General features: G+C 36.4%; 1 protein-coding gene across 13 annotated transcripts in view; it reads right to left on the minus strand.

The window, feature by feature from the left end:
* Positions 1–20,151, minus strand: part of MYO9A (myosin IXA) — a 277,041-nt gene that overhangs the window by 231,803 nt on the left and 25,087 nt on the right. The window contains exon 2 of one of the 13 annotated variants that reach the window (XM_082383554.1): positions 61–175. The exons of 11 other annotated variants lie outside the window; for them this stretch is intronic. The gene's annotated coding sequence lies outside the window, so the exon portion shown is untranslated. Of the gene's footprint in view, positions 1–60; positions 19,030–20,151 lie in introns of those variants that run through there. One more of the 13 variants, XM_082383555.1, reaches the window with a different exon arrangement.

The following is a 20,151-nucleotide window of genomic DNA, read 5'->3' on the forward strand; positions in this document are numbered from 1 at the left end:
GGGCAAGGGGGCATTTAGAACAGATGGAACAAATGGAAAGCATACTAAATACATAAGTACCTGTATTAAGCGTGAATGCTCCAGTTAAAAGACAAAGATGGTCAGAGCAGATTTTTTAAATCCACCTCTGTGCTGTTTTCAATAGACACACATGTATAATACGAGGATACAGAACCTGAAAGTTAAAAAAAAAAAAAAAAAGAAGCTATACCATGTAAATTCTAGCCAAAAGAAATTTGGTATAATCAAAATAACTTCAAGCAAAATGTTAAAAGAAAGTTGAGTTAAATATCTCTAAGGCCCTTTTTAGCCCTTACATACTGTAATACTAGGTTTACACCTGAGACAAAGGTCTTAGGATATCACTGGTGACCCTGAAAAGTAGAAAATAGAAAAGGAGTATAAGAAGTTAAACAGGAAGTGACAGATTGGCAAGTAGACTAGCAGGTGTTGCTCATATCTGCTATAAAAGAAAGGAGAAGAAGTATGAGTGAAATGTTTATTAGTTAGGGGGCTTGGCAGCACACCTTTATGGTTATAAATAGAATCAAGCAGAGAAAAAGGAACTGAAAACTTAAAAAAATGAAGGTCTGATGAGCCAAGGTTCTTTGGTAAGCAAGACAAAGTAAGATTTAGGTCAAAGGTAGACAGGTAACTCTCACAGAAAGAAAAAACACTTTTTCTGAAAGAATTAAAAAAAAAAAAAAAGATGGGTTGAGGAACAGCTTTTCAGGTAAGATGTGACAAGAGTGCTTATTAGAGACTTCCCTGGCGGTCCAGTGGTTAAAACTTCACCTTCCAAAGCAGGGGGTGGGGGTTTGATCCCTGATTGGGGAGCTAAGATCCCACATGCCTCACAGCCAAAATACCAAAATGTAAAACAGAAGCAATACTGTTAACAAATTCAATATAAAGACTTAAAAAAAAGTGCATGTTAGCTGATCTTTATCACTAGATAGGCTATAGGAGCCCAATTTTTTTTAATATTTATTTTTTTATTTTATTTATTTGGTTGTGCTGGGTCTTGGTTGCAGCAGGCGTACTCCTTAGTTGCAGCAGGTGTGCTCCTTAGTTGCAGCTTGCAGGCTCCTTAGTTGAGGCATGCATGTGGGATCTAGTCCCTGACCAGGGATCGAACCCAGGCCCCCTGCATTGGGAGCGTGGAGTCTTAACCACTGCGCCACCAGAGAAGTCCCAACCCAATTTTAACCTATAGTATATCAATACCAACTAAAAGCCAAATTTGGTGCTGAAAGAAAAAACATCTTGTAGTATTTCAACTAAAGAAAGGGTGATGGAAAAAATGAGTCACGTATGACACACTATAGCATAAGTATATGGACATCTATCGGTTTAGTCTGCCCCATAAGTAATCTATACCTTCTTCTGGTGAAAGTACTGTGTTTTCCTTTGAAGAACTACTCCTCCTCCCTTGTCATATGACACAGTTTGAATGGACTGACCTCATCCCCCACTTAGTTGTGACCCAGGCCCAGCCAATCAGTTTATTCCATTCCCCCTAGTGACAGTGGCTGCTTACTGAGATTCCCTACTGGAAATTTGCTGTTAACTATTAGGAAAGAAGCATTTTTTTTTCGCTACTAGGGCTGCTAATCTAGAAAAATGTAAATCTAGAGCTATCGGCAGTCATCTTCTCTGAATGCATAGAAGAAGCCTCTCTGCAGTAAAAGTAATGAACTAACTCAACACACAGCAAAACCGTATCAACACTGAGCCACTGAATCCAGCTGTGCCTCAGATAAACTCAACCACTGAACCTCTTGTTAAGTGTGCCAATCAATTCCTTTTTATTCCCTGAGCCACTCTGAGTTGGGTTTTTCTGTTCTCTGTCAACAAAAGAACCCACTACAACAGGTTTAGTATAATATCCTTTGATAATATAGGCATCCCTTGTTACACAAATTCCTCATATCCAAAATCTCACAATCTAAACTCAGGAACCAAATATATTTGAATACGCTTTTGGATACTTCCTTCACTATCACGCTATTTGCTATCCACTTGCATAACCAAATAAATTCAAATAAGGCAGTACCCCCGCCCCCGGGCATCCAAATCCACTATCAAAACTGAAGAATTAAACAGATTTAGATAGTGAAGGATACTTGCAATGCCAACCATGCAGAAATATGGCAAGGGATGTACAATATAACGTCAAATGAAAAAACATAAACTATAAAATTGTATATAAAAGTATACATATATAAAAAATGAACCACAATATTAGGCTTTGGGGAAATCGTCAAATTTTCCTTTTATAGTGTTCACCAAAATTAAGTTTGACATGCATTACTTCATTTGAGTTGAACAGCAATTCTCTGAGACAGGAAACAAACTATTACCTTTCAAAATAGAAAATTAAGGCTTAAAGAGCAAAAAAAAAAAATCTATAAAATTGATGATAAATATTTCAAATCAGCAGAGAAAAATGGATTACTCAATAATGATGTGGGGATAAATGACTAATTTTAAAAATAAAACTATGCATATTAGGAATTACTGGCACTTATATAGCATCAGATATTGCTATATTTTTCATAAAGAAAATTATTTAATATTCTTTTTATGCCCTATCCCAAAGTAGTTATTTCAAAAGTATATGCTAACAGAGAAAAACAATGTGGTGAGACAGTTGCTGTGGTCAGTAGGGTGTGGTTCAGAATAGGCTAGCTTATGACGACATTCACTGGACTGAGTTAGAAGAGACTAATTATAGAGGAAACCTATGGTGAAGGAAACAGAGTTCGGAATACATTGTCCTTTAAATCAGAAGTTCAGTAAAAAAAGATAAAAAGGAATAACTAAAGATTTTTAATTCAGTGTTCTGTCTTTGTGCTAATAAACCTTAATTTTCAAAAAATATGCATTGTCGGGCTTCCCTGGTGGTGCAGTGGTTGAGAATCTGCCTGCTAATGCAGGGGACACGGGTTCGAGCCCTGGTCTGGGAAGATCCCACATGCCGCAGAGCAACTAGGCCCGTGAGCCACAACTACTGAGCCTGCGCGTCTGGAGCCTGTGCTCCGCAACAAGAGAGGCCACGATAGTGAGAGGCCTGCACACCGCGATGAAGAGTGGCCCCCGCTTGCCGCAACTAGAGAAAGCCCTCGCACAGAAACGAAGACCCAACATAGCCAAAAATTAATTAATTAATTAATTAAAAAGATATATATATATATGCATTGTTGCTTTTACTTTTTTATCAAGTTCTCAAAGTTATTTTTCAAGAAGAAAAAAGAAGTGTCCTTTCTCTTTATACTTGCTTTATCATAGGGATCTATTTATGAATGTTAGCAAGCAGGATCGTATATTATCACTCAGTGACAAGAGAATTGGAAGGACAGAATCAGGCAAACGTATATCTGAAAAATAAAAATCCAGCTTTGTTACAGCTTCACTCAAAGCAAAAGCCTCACCAGTACATTTTGAAAGAAGAACATTCTACTATCAAGGTAGGGTCCATTTGAGAAAACATTACTGACTTGTGTACTGCTATAAATTTCATGGTGAGAGAGCTATTAAACATTTTGAACTTATTTTAGAAAAATGACTCTGGGAAAGTGGTACTCAAGAGCTAATATTCATGTTTCTTCATTTTTTAGTACTTACAACTGAAATGTTCTACAAATAAATATATTTATTACCATACTAATGTATAATCACATACAGACACACCTTGGCGATATTGCAGTTTTCGGTTCCAGACCACCACAATAAAGTGAATATCACAATAAAGCAAGTCACAAAGATTTTTTTGGTTTCCCGTTGCTATAAAAGTTATGTTTACGCTATACTACAGTCTATTAAGTGTGCAATAGCATTATGTCTAAAAAATGTACAGACCTCAATTAAAAACTACTTTATTGCTAAAAAAAAAAGTGCTAACCATCACTGAAGCTTTCAGCGAGTTGTAATTTTTTTGCTGGTGGAGGGTCTTCCCTCAATGCTGATGGCTGCTGATCGATCACAGTGGTAGTTTCTGAAGGTTGGGGTGACTATGGCAACTTCTTAAAATAAGACAACAATGAAGATTGCTGCATCGATTGACTTCCTTTCATGAACGATTTCTCTGAAGCATGCAATGCTGTTTGATAGCATTTTAGCCACAGAACTTCTTTCAAAATTGGAGTCAATCCTCTCAAATCCTGCCTCTGCTCTATCAACTAAGTTTATGTAATATTCTGAATCCTCTGTTGTCATTTCAATAATCTTCACAGCATCTTCACCAGGAGTAGATTCCACCTCAAGAAACCACTTTCTTTTTGCTCATCCATAAGAAACAACTCCTCAGCCAATTAAGCTTTACCATGAAATTGCAGCAATTCAGTCACATCTTCAGATTCCACTTCTAATTCTCTTGCTATTTCTACCACATCTGCAATTACTTCCTCTGTTGAAGTGCTGAACCCCTCAGTCATCCATGAGGGTTGGAATCTGATTCTTCCAAACTTCTGTGTTAACATCTTCTCATGAATCACAAATGGTCTCAATAGCATCTAGAATGCTGAATCATTTCCAGAAGGTTTTCAAATGACTTTTCCCAGAACCATCAGAGGAAATCACTGTCTATGACAGCTAGAGCCTTATGAAATGTTGTTCTTAAATAATAAGACTTGAAAGTCACAATTACACCTTGATCTGCAGAATGGACGTTGTGTAGGGGGCACGAAAACAACATTAATCTCATACATCCCTATCAGAGCTCTTAGATGACCAGGTGCATTGTCAGTGAGCAGTAATATTTTGAAAAGAATCTTTTTTTCTGAGCAGGTCTCAACAGTGGGCTTAAAATATTCAGTAAACCATGTTATAAACAGATGTGACAGCATCCAGCCTTTGTTGTTCCATTTTAGAGAACAGGCAGAGTAGATTTAGCATAATTCTCAAAGGCCCCAGGATTTCTGGAATGGTAAATAAGCACTGGGCTTCAACTTCAAGTCACCAGCTGCATTAACCCTTAACGAGAGTCAGCCTGTCCTTTGAAAACAGGCATTGACTTCTCCTCTCTAGCTATGAAAGTTCTAGATGGCATCTTCTTCCAATAGAAGGCTATTTCATCTACATTGAAAATCTGTTGTTTAGCATAGCGACCTTCATTAATTACCTTAGCTAGATTTTCTGGATAACTTGGTGCAAATTCTATATGAGCACTTGCTGCTTTGCCTTGCACTTTTATGTTATGGAGACAGCTTCTTTTCTTAAACCTCATGAACCAACCTCTGCTAGCTTCAAACTCTTCTTCTGCTGCTTCCTCACCTCTCTTAGCCTTCATAGAATTGAAGAGAGTTAGGGCCTTGCTCTGGATTGGCCTTTGGCTTAAAGGAACTGTAACTGGTTTGATCTTCTATCCATACCACTAAAACTTTCTCCATATCAGCAATAAGGCTATTTTGCTTTCTTATTCGTGATGTTTACTGGAGTAGCACTTTTAATTTCCTTCAAGAACTTTTCCTTTGCAATCGCAACTTGGCTAACTGGCACAAGAGGCTTAGCTTTCAGCCTATCTCAGCTTTTCGACATGCCTTCCTCGCTTAGCTTAGTCATTTCTAGCTCTTGATTTAAAGTGAGAGACATGCGACCCTGCCTTTCACTTGAACACTTAGAAGCTACTGTAGGGTTATTTAATTGGCGTAATTTCAATATTTTTATATCTCAGGGAATCGGGAGGCCTGAGGAGAGGAAAAGAGACGGGGGGAATGTCCAGTCGGTGAAGCAGCCAGAACACATACAACATATGCCGATTAGTTCATAGTCTTGTGTGGGCGTGGTTGTGGCACCCCAAAACAATTACAATAGTGACATCAAAGGTCACTGATCGCAGAGCACCATAACAAATACAGTAATAATGAAAGTTTGAAATATTGAGAGAATTACCAAAATGTGACTCAGAGACACAAAGTGAGCACACGCTGTTGGAAAAACGGTGCCAATAAACTTGCTTGAATGCAGTGGCCACTTCAATTTGTAAAACATTCAGTATCTGTGAAGCACAATAAAGCAAAGTGCCATAAAATTAGGTATGTATGTATATAAACATACATGTAACTTATTTAGATATGCAAATATTTGTATTTTTAAACTATGCAAACTATGTGTTTTGTAATGATTTTTTCTTCCAAAGGTCCCCAAATACTCTTTTTACAAACCCATTTCTTCCTCTTCCTGGGCACTCAGCTAGACTTTATTTCCCAACCTTCCTTGCAGTTAGTTACATGTGACCATGTGATCAAGTCCCATGCCAATGATATGTGGGCAGGGGTAATGTACATCCCCTCCAAGCTGAGCCAATAAAAGCCCCTAAAAAAAAGGTCTGCCTTTCCTTGTCTGGAAAGGATCCAGGAAAAAGCTCTAAGATCCTAAGGGACACAGAGCCAATAGATGGAAGGACCCCGGGTTCCCCATGACCACATGGAAAAGAGTACCCACCATCACCCCAACCCCATTCACCTATATTGGATTGTGAAGTAAATAATAAATAAAATTTTATTGCATAGAGCCACAGATATTTGGAGGTTGTTTAGTTACAGTAGTTAGCCTACCCTAACTAATGCCTTACCTTTAAATTTTTCCAACCCCTTCCCTATAAGGAATTCTGTAAGGAAATCCCTCTTAGATTCAATCCATCAATAATTACTATTGGTCTGCCTTTCAAATATATCCTGAATCTAACCAGTTTTTATCATTTCTATCTCTATCACCTAGTTCAAGCCCATTATCATTCTCTCATCTGAGTTACTTAAAGTGTGACATCCTTGCTTCTATGATTGCTCCACTACAGTCTGTTTTATACACAACAGAACAGGCAGTAGTCACCCTTTTTAAAGGTAAATCAGATCTTGCCACTCTCCTCTTCAAAACCTTGAATGACTCTCCATAACACAATTAAATAAAATTGAAACTTCTATCTTTCCCTCACTCCACTTCAATCTAGCCTCACTGGTCTTTTGCCTGTGTTTAAGCTTATACCTGCTTCAGGACCTCTACGCTTCCTTCTTGTTCTCTCTGCCTGGACCTTCTTTCATATCACTGAGGTCTCTGCTCAAATGCCAGCTCCTCAGAGAAGCTTTTCTTTACTACCTTATCTAAAATAACCCTCTTTCCCCACTCTATTGTCCTTGCCCTGATTTATTTTTAATCAGAGGACTTGATGCACTACCTAGAATTATATTATTTATTTGTATTTTTGTTTACTGTCTGATTTCCCCATTAAAGGGAAAAGACTTGCCTTTTTCATCATAGGTATCCACAACTCAAAAATATATTTGTTAAAGGAATAAACGAATTCAAATCCACATTAATCCACGTATTTTACCAATCATCTTTAATGCTTAAGGTAGTTATTTTATTAAACTTCACTGTAGCTTTTTCCTACTGACTTTCTCATCTGTTTTCATGTATATACACCACTTTGACTTCTTTGAGAGCTATTTTCAACAACAATTTGACAGGTGTGGCTTTAAAAATGAGCAAGTAATCAAAGTCCTTTCCTAAGGAGGTAATCAATGTTGCTGATACAGTAAGCATGGCCAGCAACAATATATATAGAAGAGTGGCTCTTATGAAAATATCCAAATGGCCAATAAAGAACTCAACATCTGTGGTAGATTAGATTATTGTTCAAAATATCAATATTTTTTGAAAAAAATATTGTTCAAAAATATTCACTACCTACCTTCACTGTCCTCTGGAGAAGTATACCTCCCCATCCCCTGAATTTAGGCTAAGACACATGACAATTTAGAGTGGGACGTCAACAGACATGATATAAACGAAGTCTTGAAATACGTGTGGTAAGCTAGATGAGCCTTCTTGCCCTTTGTACCACCACGAGAACATGCCTCAACTAGCCTACTAGTCCCAGTAAGATGGGATACACAGGGCAAAGCTATCCCAGCTGACCCACAAAATCATGACCAACAAATAAATACTTATTGTTGTACATCACTGGCAATTTTCAGGTTGTTTATTAAGCAGTAATAGTTGACTAATACAGTATCATTAGTCATCAGAGAAATGCAAATCAAAATCACAATGGAATACTCCAAACGTCATCAAAATGGATTATGTCCACTAAAAGATCTGTACAAGAATGTTCACTGCCACTTCATTCATAAAATAGCCCCCCAAATGAAAACAATCAAAATGTTCATCAACAATAAAATAAATGGAATACAATACAGCATTAAAAAAGAACAAATTGCTGATATAACGTGAACTCACAGACATAACGTTGAGTGAAAAAAAAGCCAGATACTAAAAGATACATACTAAATTATGCCATTTATATGAAGTTCACAAACAGACAAAATAAATCTATGGTTATAAACTTCAGAAGCATGATTCTCTTTAGGGGAGAAGGAGTTTTGGAGGCAGGGCACGAAAACAAGCCTTATGGAGTTTTATAAACATTCTATATCTTGATTTAGATGGTACATAAGCAGGAATATACATATAATTTTTAAACTGTGATCACTGAATATTTGTGCACTTGCTATATGCTACATCTCAATAAAAAAAGAGGAAAGGGACTTCCCTGGTGGTGCAGTGATTAAGAATCCGCCTGCCAACGCAGGGGACATGGGTTTGAGCCCTGGTCCGTGAAGATCCCAGATGCCGCGGAGCAACTAAGCCCACGCACCACAACTACTGAGCCTGCACTCTAGAGCCGGCAAGCCACAACTACTAAGCCCACGTGCCACAACTACTGAAGCCTGCATGCCTAGAGCCCATGCTCCTCAACAAGAGAAACCACCACAATGACAATCCCACGCACCGCAACGAAGAGTAGCCCCCACTTACTGGAACTAGAGAAAGCCCGTGCGCGGCAACGAAGACCCAACACAGCCAAAAATAAATAAAATTTAAAAAAAAAAAGAGGAAAAACTTTAGCATAACTAATGAGATTGGTTATTTGAAGTTAAAATGGTATTCCATGTAATAAATATCAGTCTGATATTGCAGTTATTACTGATGAGTTAATAATGTCTCAAAATTACACTTACCATAATCTCTAAATACCTTGAGGAAGTGGAAAATTAGCATCTAAATATTATTCCAAAGATTTTTTTTTATTGAAGTATAGTTGATTTAAAATATTATATTAGTTTCAGGCATATAACATAGTGATTCAACATTTTCATAGTTAAAATTATTATATAATAATAGCTATATGTCCCTGTGCTGTACAATATATCCTTGTCGCTTATTTTATTTATTTTGCCCCACCACACAGCATGCAGGATCTTAGCTCCCCCTGGCCAGGGATCAAACCCGTGCCCCTGCATTGGAAGTGCAGGTTCTTAACCACTGGACCGCCAGAGAAGTCCCAATGTTTATTTATTTTATACACAGTAGTTTGTATCTCTTAATCCCATACCTCTATCTTCCTCCCATCCACCATGGTAACCGCTAGAAGTTCTCTATATCTGTGAGTCTGTTCCTGTTTTGTTATATACATCCGTTTGTTTTATTTTTTAGATCCCACATATAAGTGATAACATAAAGTACTGTCTTTCTCTGTCTGACTTATTTCACTAAACATAATACCCTCTAGGTCCATCCACACTGTTGCTAACACCAGCATTTCATTCTCTTTCATGACTGAGTAATATTCCATCGTATATATAAACCACATCTTCTTTAGCCATTCATCTGTTGACAGACACTTAGGTTGCTTCCACAACTTGGCTATTGTAAATAATACTGCTATGAACATTGGGATGCATGTATCTTTTCAAATTAGTGTTTTCATTTTCTTTGTATATATACCCAGAAGTGAAACTGCTGGATCATAAGGCAGTTTTTTTTTTAGTTTTTTGAGGATCCTCCATACTGTTTTCCAAAGTGGCTGCACCAATTTACAATCCCACCACAGTGCACTAGGGTTCCCTTTACTCCACATCCTTGCCAACACTTACAGACTTTATTATTATTATTATTATTTTGGCTGCATTGGGTCTTCATTGCTGTGTGCAGGCTTTCTCTAGTTGCGGTGAGTGGGGACTACTCTTCCTTGGGGTGCGCGGGTTTCTCATTGCGGTTGTTTCTCTTGTTGTGGTGCACAGGCTGTAGGCATGCGGGCTTCAGTAGTTGTGGCACACAGGCTCAGTAGTTGTGGCTCGCGGACTCCGGGCCACAGGCTCAGTAGTTGTGGCGCACGGGCTTAGTTGCGCCATGGCATGTGGGATCTTCCCAGACCAGGGCTCAAACCTGTGTCCTCTGCATTGGCAGGTGGATTCTTAACCACTGCGCCACCAGGGGAGTCCTACAGACTTTTTGATGATAGTTATTTTCACAGGTAGGAGGTGGCACCTCATTGTCTTTTTTTAAATTTTTTAATTAATTTTTATTGGAGTATATTTGCTTTACAATGTTGTATTAGTTCCTGCTGTACAGCAAAGTGAATCAGTTACACATATCTCATTGTGGTTTTGACTTGCATTTCTCTAATGATTAGCAATGTTGAGCATTTTTTCATTTGCCTCTTGGACATCTGTATATCTTCTTTGGAAAAATGTCTATTCAGGTCTTCTGCCCATTTTTTAATCGAGTTGTTTGTTTTTTTGGTATTGAGTTATATGAACTGTTTATATACTTTGGTTATTAACCCCTCATCAGTCATATCATCTGCAAACATTTTGTCCCATTCAGTAGGTTGTCTTTTCATTTTATCAATGATTTCCTTTGCTATGCAAAAGCTTTTAAGTTTAATTAGGTCCCATTTGTTTGTTTTTGCTTTTGTTTCTTTTGTCTTAGGTGACAAATCCAAAACAATATTGCTATGATTCATGTCAAAGAGTGTTCTGCTTATGTTCTCTTTTAGGAGTTTTATGGTTTCAGGTCTTACATTCAGGTCTTCAACCCATTTTGAGTTCATTTTTGTATATGGTGTAAGGAAATGTTCTAATTTCATTCTTTTACATGTAGCTGCCCTGCTTTCCCAGCACCACTTATCGAAGAGTCTGTCTTTTCTCCATTGTATATATTCTTGGCTCCTTTGTCGTAGATTAATTGACCATAGTGTGTGGGTTTATTTCTGGGCTCTCTATTCTGTTCCACTGATCTATGAGTCTGTTTCTGTGCCAGTACCATGTTGTTTTGATTACTGTAGCTTTGTAATATAGTCTGAAGTCTGGGCGCGTGATAACTCCAGATTTATTCTTTTTTCTCAAGATTGTTTCAGCAATTGGGCATCTCTTGTGGTTCCCAAAGATTTATTTTTTTAAATGTTACATTACACTTGATGTTGAAAAACACAGGTTTGAACTGTGCAGATCCACTTACATGCAGACTTTTTTTCAATAGTAAATGCTACAGTACTATATGACCCAAAGTTGGTTGAATCCACAGAAGTGGAACCACAGATATGGAGGAATCACAGATATGGAGGGTGAACTATACCCTAGGACACGAATTTTCAACTGCACAGAGGGTCAGCACCCCTAAGCCCCATGTTATTCAAGGGTTAACTGTATTTTAAGAGTTTCAAAATAATGGACCTTTTGCCATTCTACAGGGACACCACGTGAAGACTAGACTATAACCAAAACATGAATCTTAAACAACTTAAAATCTCTCCCTCTATAAATTTCCATTCTTTGTAAAATTACATTTTTTTCTTAATACACCAACATAATATGGATGGATGGAGTACTTACTTATGAAGCTCCTGTGCTTTATATATTTAATTAATAAAATTTCAAAACTTCTAAATGTTTATTCATTCCAATAAAAATCTTTTAAGGCTATAAAAAACGTATATTGTTTTACTCAGCAAATTTTCTACTCTATAGAAACTCCCTCAAAGTTACTCATAGTTACAAAACAATGCATAGTTTGACAGAATAACTAAGAATCCTACAATTTTTTAGAATCCTTAATGAAAACACAAAAATCCTATTTGTATATAGAAAAGAAAACTATAAGTGACTTTTTCTAGGTCATTTATGTTGAAGTTTCCTTTTACTAGGTCAATGATATTTGCCTACAAGATTATCAAATCATCTTTCCATGGTCCTCATGGAAAGAAACCTGTATTTCAAACAGCGTTCTCCCTAGGCTCCCATTCTCTAAATAAACATATCAAGTGAACATGCATTTAGTGACTCCTATGAGCTCAGGAATGTGTTATACATCTCAACAGTTCTTCACTTCTCTGAAGTGAAATTCCGTAACATTTCCTTTATTTCATTCACAGTTTTAAGAAAAATATCTCCTCTTTATTGAGAATATATAGTTAGACACTGTGCTGTGTGTTATATATGTATTACCTCATTTAATAAGAAATGTATGCTATTATCCTCGTTTACAGATGAAGAAACCAATTCCAGAGAGGTTATGTGATGTTCCCAAGATAATATAACCAGTACATGGATGATCTGGAGTTAGAAGCCAGGCACCAATTTCTCAAACAATTTGCTTAGAAACTTAGCACAAATAAGAAACATGATAATAATTAATAATAATAGCAATAAACACTCACATAGCATTTACTATGTGCTTAAATCACTTAATCCTCATAACAATCCTAATTAAATGTATACTATTATTATCCCTGTTTTACAAATCAAGAAATTGAAGCACATGGAGGTTGCCACTTGTCTAAGGTTATAGGTTAGTAAATGGCAGAGCCAAGATTTAGACCTCAGTGGTCTAGCCATAGAATTTGGGTTCTTAACTACTATGCTACTTTGCCTGTCATAAACTGCCTTATATTATAGTTGATAAGGGACATATCATATTTCCTCTATGAAATCATAAGCTTTTAGAGAACAGAGATCAAGTTTCAGCATTAGGTTTTCTCTGGCATAGGGACTGGGGTCCTAAGGAAGGCTTCTTTGCAATAGTGCTGTTTGAGCTTAGCCTTGCCAAATGAACTCCAAATGGTATATCTAATTGCTCAGTTCATATTTGGTACTCTCCCCTACTACTCTATAGGCTTGTTAAAGGGCAGAGTATTTCTTTGTCTTTCTGCTACACAACGTTTAGTACCTAGTAGAAACTCAAAAAATGTTTGTTCAATAAATACGTGGAACAAAGGGCTGTACCTCATGATGCCCCCATCAACAGAATCAATAATATAATAGAGGTTCATAAGCAATTATATAATTTGTGATAAAACCATTATCCAGCTGTTGAAGTAGACAGGAGAGTAGGAAAAGAATGTAATAAAGAGTAGAAACATATATTACTTACAGCCAGCAGTAAATACGGGAATAAGTAAAACAAAGAGAGACTCTGTCTTTTTCTTAATTTACATATTTACAAATTTTTATTTCTTTCAAGATATCCTTCATTTGAGCACCTCTCCCTTTGACTTTCAATGAGAATCAGATACTAGGGAAGTTCATCTACAGGTTGATCCACTTAGGAGCTCCATAGATGTCTGCATATTTTGGAGGTCTTGTTGAGAAGATATACTCAATCATTATAAAATACACATCAAAATACTGAGACTCAGCATCACTTTCCACATGCTTAAGTTTGTGCAACCAGAATTCAGCACTTATTTTGGCCTTGGAATCTTTCAACTCTACTATACTTTGTCTATGGAACACATCCTTTTGTAATATGATATCCTCCAGGTACTTAGTGGCCTTTCAGATGTGCATACTCTCAAGTACCTGAATAGTTTCACAGGTATACTTTAAACTCAGATTTGAGTCCTCCATATTCTGAGGGGCTTTCAGAAGCAGTAGATCCTTTGAACAGACTATCTCTTCTTGTCCACTTTGAAAGAAGTCCACAGACTCTTTAGTCTTTGTCCCTACTACATTTTTTATCTGTCCTACTTTTCTATCCTTTTAACAATGATTCTAATGTTCCTTTTATTAAGTACTGTTGCTCAATTCCTTCTTTCCAGACAACTTAGCCAACTTGCCAAAACTCTTCAACAATTAAGCACTCTGAGAACAAAAAAAAAATTACCAAGGAAACAAATGAACAAAGTAATTTTTTATAGCTAGAAGTTCTTTTCCTGTGAAGGGCCAGATAGTAAATATTTTATGCTTTGTGGATCACATATAGCCTTTGTCACATACTCAGGTTTTTTGTGGGTTTTCTTTCACTCTTTTAAAGGTTCAGAAATGTAAAAACCATTTTTAGCTTTCAGACAATACAAAAACAGGCCACCTGCCGGATTTGGCCTGTGGGCAGTAGTTTGTCTATCATTATACTAGAGGGCTTGAGTGTGCTATTTTAGTTATCAGTAGCACTCAGGGAGCTTCTGGGAGGTGGTAAGAAGCCTATAGGACAATGAAGGAGCCAACTATTCTAACATATGGGAGAAATACTCCAAGCTAAGAAGAATAGGTAGTGCACAATCAGAAACAAACTTGGCATGGCTGAGGAACAGAAAAGAGCTTAGTATGGCTGAAGTAAAGTATTCAAAGAGGAAAATGATCAGAGATGAGGTCAGAGGTAGAAAGGGACTGGATTGTATAGTACCTTGCAGTCTGGGATTTTATTCTAAACGTAATAGAAAGCCTAGGGTATTGTATTGTTTTATTTTGTTTTTATACACAGGGAATGATACAACCTGATTTATGTTTTTAAAAGATTATTCCACTTGCTTGAAAGAAAGTGGATTAGAGGAGAGAGGGAGGAAGGGGCAGAAGCAGGGAGACCAGTTAGGAGGTTGTCGTAGTAGTCCAGGCAAAAGATAATGGTTGATGGATAGAGTAGTAGCAATGGAGATAGAAAGACGCAGACAGATTGGGTATGCATTCTGGACTGACTGATGGATTAGATGTGGGAGCAAAGACAACACCCTGGTTTATCTGACTGAAAGTAACCAGGTAAACAGTGATTCTATCTACTAAAATGGGGAAAAGGGAGTAGAACAGGTTTGTTTACATTCATCTGTTGATGCTGTTTTGTTGTTGTTTGGGAGGGAGGGGGGAATATGGCTTAGATTGTCTTTGGCCATATTAACTCTAAAATACCTAGAGGATAGGCAAGTGGAAATATCATGTAAGCAATTGGATATACAAGTCTGTAAAAGAAATGAGAATAGGACTAGAGATCTGGTACTTATTAGCATATGGATGGCATCTGAAGCAACCAGACTAGATGAACTCACACACACAGACTGCAGATAGAGAAAAAGAACTATGACCAAGCCCTTTGGTCACCAATGTTTAGTCGTCCAGCAGAGAAAAAATGAGAGTCAAAAACAGAGCAGCTAATAACTTAAAAACACAGAGTAGTAACAGTAGTAGTAATAATAGTAATAATGGTTAACCCTTAGAATACGTATTATGTGCCAAACTATTCATTTGAGTCATTAAATCTTAGAACAACTTTGCGAAGGTAAGCCCTATTATCTCCATCTTCAAATGAGGAAACTGAAGAACAGAGGATAAACAGCCTGCTCTAGATGATACATCTAAGTAGAGGAAAACCACCAGACAAATGAAGGGTCATGAAAAGAGAAGTACTTCAAGAAGCAGCACATGAAGTCAGATAAAGATAGAGAAATGACCTATGGATATGAAACCACAGAAATCATTTGTGACCATTTCTGTGTTTGATTCATGATTGTAGCTGGTTGAGTCTGGGAATGTACCTCAATTTCCTCACAGGGTTAGTGTGACAGATAAATAAGTTAACATATGAAAAGAATTAAAAACAATATCTGGCACATAATAACAGCATATAAGTTTTGGCAGGTATTATTATTATTATTGAGCATCCCAATACATACCTGTTACCTAAAGCAGGCATCTTATCTTTCCTATTATAAATCATTCATGGTTAGTAACCTATTTTTATAGTATCATCCTCTAATAATATGAATTTTTAAGACATTGTGGATATACAGGAACCACTTATTCCCAGGAGTTAAAGCTAAACCACTGCTAACCACCTGTTGGGTATGACCCTGCATTAAATCAGCATTTACCTCTAAAGACCATAAGACCTATAACAGATCAACAACTTGCAACATTTGCCTCAGATACTTTAAAGTCATTTAAGTGGCTCCTGTAACTAGGATGAATCAGAAAGTGTACCTGACTCAACCAACTGACCACTGCAATTATCAGGGTTTATGGAACATCGAAAAATCATAACCAAGTAATGCATTTGGCAACAGCCATTAGATCTAGGCATACCCCCTGCTCTAGTAAATTTATTCCACAGAGCCAACCTAGTGTTTTGAAATATACATCTTAAGGGAATCTAAATTAAAATATCAGTGACAATCTCAGAAGAACTGAAAGAAGAAATTTAGATTAGGAAGAGCCACACTTTGAAATAAACAAATACATAAACTATAGCTGGGATTAACTGTTTAGCAATGGTTCACCATGGCAATGATTTTATAGGAAAAGCTCCCTGGAGAGTTAAAGACAGCTAATGCAAAGTAGCTGTGTGATCTGGGACAAGCTATTTAATTGGCAGTATTATTCACTGCCATTTAATCATGGCAGGGGTTCACAAACTTTTTGCATAAACGGATAGACAATAAATATGTTAAACTTTGCAGGTCATAAGTTCTCTTTCCCAAATACTCAACTCTGCCTTTGTAGCACAAAAACAGACATAAACAAAAATTTATCCTCATAACACCTGGCTTTTACTTATAAAAGCTGAAATCCAGAAAAAAAATGAACTGATGGAAAGTTAGATTTGATTAGCCATTCCTGTCCAATTATAATAAAAAATAAACATGCTCCATATAGTTTGTATCATCTTCAATGGAAACAAAAAGGAAAGCAAAGCTTAAGTCACTGGGACATGCCAGCAAATTTGTCGATGCTACTAAGGAATTAATAGAACACCACTTTTTCAAACTGTGCAAATGAAGAAACTAATAAAATTTCTAACGAATTTTTAACTCAACTAATAAAATAACATCATGCTGAGGCTTCCTCTTCTAGTTAGAATATATAAGGTCATAAGACAGAGTCATCCCCACCATAAATTAAAGGAAAAAATCTGGACAAACTACTAAAAGTTGGACAAAATTAATTTTTTAAACCCATCAGAAAGCTGAGAACACAAAGAAGTCTAGAAAAACTCAAATCCATAGAGGGACAAGCCATTTTTAGGTAAAGAAACAAGTGACCAGTTTCAACTCTAATGCCATGGTGAGCAAAGGGGCAAACAACCTTATCAACCAATATGATGGACTAAAATCCAGAGGAGTCCCGCAAGCAGAACAAATCAACACAACCTAAAAATTCTTCCCCAGGAAGGTTTCACAGAGTATGGAGCAGCATGCATAAACTTAGGGGTAGACCAGGAGGGCAGAGTGGGATCTTCTGGCGAGTGGTAAGCCAAGTGCAGGGCTATAAAGAGATCTCTAGAATCTAGCCGTACTTAAATTCCAAGCTCTGTTGTAGGGTGGAGATTGAATCCATCCTCAAAACACTGGAAACCAAAATTAACTATAATCCAGCCCAGTTATAATTCAATTCTATGTCAGAATGAAGACATTAGCCCTTAACCCTTTTGGTCTATCTGAGGAGTTAGCATGCCTTTTTCCAGGAGGAAGCAGTTATAAACTTCATTCTAACTGTTCTTTTTATATATAATATTCACATGCAATAAAAATTAATGGATATTCAAAGAATCATGAAAATGTGACCAACAGGCAAGAGAAAAAATTCAAAACAAACCCACACATGACCCAGATGTGGGAGTTAGCAAAGACTTTAAAATAAATCTTATAAATACATGTTTGAGAAAAATATGGATTTAATATATTTTGGCAGAGAAATGAAAACACTGGGAAAAAAAAAAGAGCCAAATGGAAATTCTCAAACTAAAAAAAAAAATTCAATATCTGAAACAAAAAGTTCACTGAATAGGCTTAACAATAAACAAGATATAGAAAAGACCACTGAATGCAAGAAATCAATAGAAATTATCCAAACTAAAGCATAGAGAAAAAAGAATTAAACAAAAAAGTACAGGATTAGAGTCAGATATCTGTTAAGTAATATCAAACAGTCTGGAAAGAGATGAAAAAGAGAATGGGGTAGAAGACATATTTGAAAAGAAAATGGCAGAATTGTTTCAAAATGATGTAAAAATAAGTCCACAGGTCCAAAAAACTCAGCAAACCCCAAACAAAATAAATACAAAGAAAACTGCACTTAGGTACATCATAGTAAAACTGCTTAAAAGCAAAAATAGGGACCTCCCTGGTGGTCCAGTGGGTAGGACTCCACACTCCCAATGCAGGGGGCCTGGGTTCAATGCCCAGGGAACTAGTCGGGGAACTAGATCCTACATGCATGCCACAACTAAGAAGCCCGCATGCCACAACTAAGAAGTCTGCATGCTTCAACCAGAAGATCTCTCGTGCTGCAACTAAGACCCAGCGCAGCCAAAATAAATAAATAAATAAATTAATTAATTAAAAGAAACCTTTAAAAAAATCAAAAATAAAGAAAAAATCTTAAAAGTATCCAAAGAAAGGACAATTTACATTCAGGTTAACAACAAGAATGACAGCTGACTTTTCACCAAAAACAATAAAAGCTAGAAGGTAACAGATAATGTATTTCAACTGCTGAAAGAAAAAAAAAAACTGTCAACCTAGAATTCTAAACCTTGCAAGAAATATCCTTTAAAGATGAAGGTTAAAATAAAGATATTTTCAGACAAACAAAAGCTGAAAGAACTCATTACCAGCAGATATACAAGAAACACTAAAGGAATTTCTTCAGACTCAGAAGAAAATAATCTCAAATGGAAGTCTGGATCTGCAGGAAAAAATGAAGAGTACCAGAAAATACTGGGAACAAAAAAGGTATGTCCACTTTCACCACTTCTATTCAATGCTGCACTGGAGGTAGTAGCCAGTGCCATGAAGCAAGAAAAAGAACTGAAGGCATAAAGATTGAGAAGGAAGTAAAACTATCTTTATTCTCAGATAACATGACCATACACAGAGAATCCAATTTAATTTACCATTCAAATGACACAAAGTCAATATATACAAATCAAGTAAATTCTAACTACTAATACAACATAATTGGAAAAATGAAATTAAAAAATACCATTTACAACAGAATCAAAAAACAACAAACACTTAGCAATGAAGTTAGCAAAAAGATGTGAAAGACCTCTAAAATGAAAACTATGAAACTTTGCTCAAATAAATTAAAGACAATCTCAATAAACATAGAGCTATACCATGTTCAAGAAAAGGAAAACTCAATATTATTAAGAAGCAAACCTTCCCCAGATTAATCTATAGATTCAACACAATCTCAATCAAAATCCCAGCAAGTTATTTTGTGGATATCGACATACTGATTATAAAGTTTAAATGGAAAGCAAAAGACCCAGAAGAGCCAACATAATATTGAAGGAGAAAAACAAGGTTGGAGAATCAAACTACAGGACTTCAAGACTTACTATAAAGCTACAGTAATCAAGACAGTTGGTACTGCTAAAAGAATGGACAAATAGATCAATGGAACACAAAAGAAAGCCCAGAAATAGACAAATATAGTCGACAGATCTTTGACAAAGGAGCCAAGGCAATTCAATGGAGAAAGGATAGTCTTTTCAACAAATGGTGCTGGAATACACTATTTACAATAGCCAGGACATGGAAGCAACCTAAATGTCCATGAACAGAGGAATGGATAAAGAAGATATGGTACATATATACAATGGAGTATTGCTCAACCATAAAAAAGAACGAAATAATGCCATTTGCAGCAACATGGATGGACCTAGAGATTGTCATACTGAGTGAATTAAGTCAGACAAAGACAAATATCATATGACATCGCTTATATGTGGAATCTAAAAAAATGGTACAAATAAACTTATTTACAAAACAAAATAGAGTCACAGGTGTAGAAAACAAACTTATGGTTACCAAGGGGGAAAAGGAGGGGAGGGATAAATTGGGAGATCCGGATTGACATATATACACTACTATATACAAAACTGATAACTAGTAAGAACTTACTGTATAGCACAGGGAACTCTACTCAATATTCTGTAATGACCTATATGGGAAAAGAATCTAAAACAGAGTGGATATATGTATAGTATAACTAATTCACTTTGCTGTACAGCAGAAACTAACACAACATCGTAAATCAACTATACTTCAATAAAAATCAATTTCTAAAAAATGGTGCTGAAATAAATGGACAACTACAT

This window comes from Balaenoptera borealis, assembly GCF_965194805.1.
Source record: "Balaenoptera borealis genome assembly, chromosome: 3".
Classification (NCBI taxonomy): Eukaryota; Metazoa; Chordata; class Mammalia; order Artiodactyla; family Balaenopteridae; genus Balaenoptera; species Balaenoptera borealis.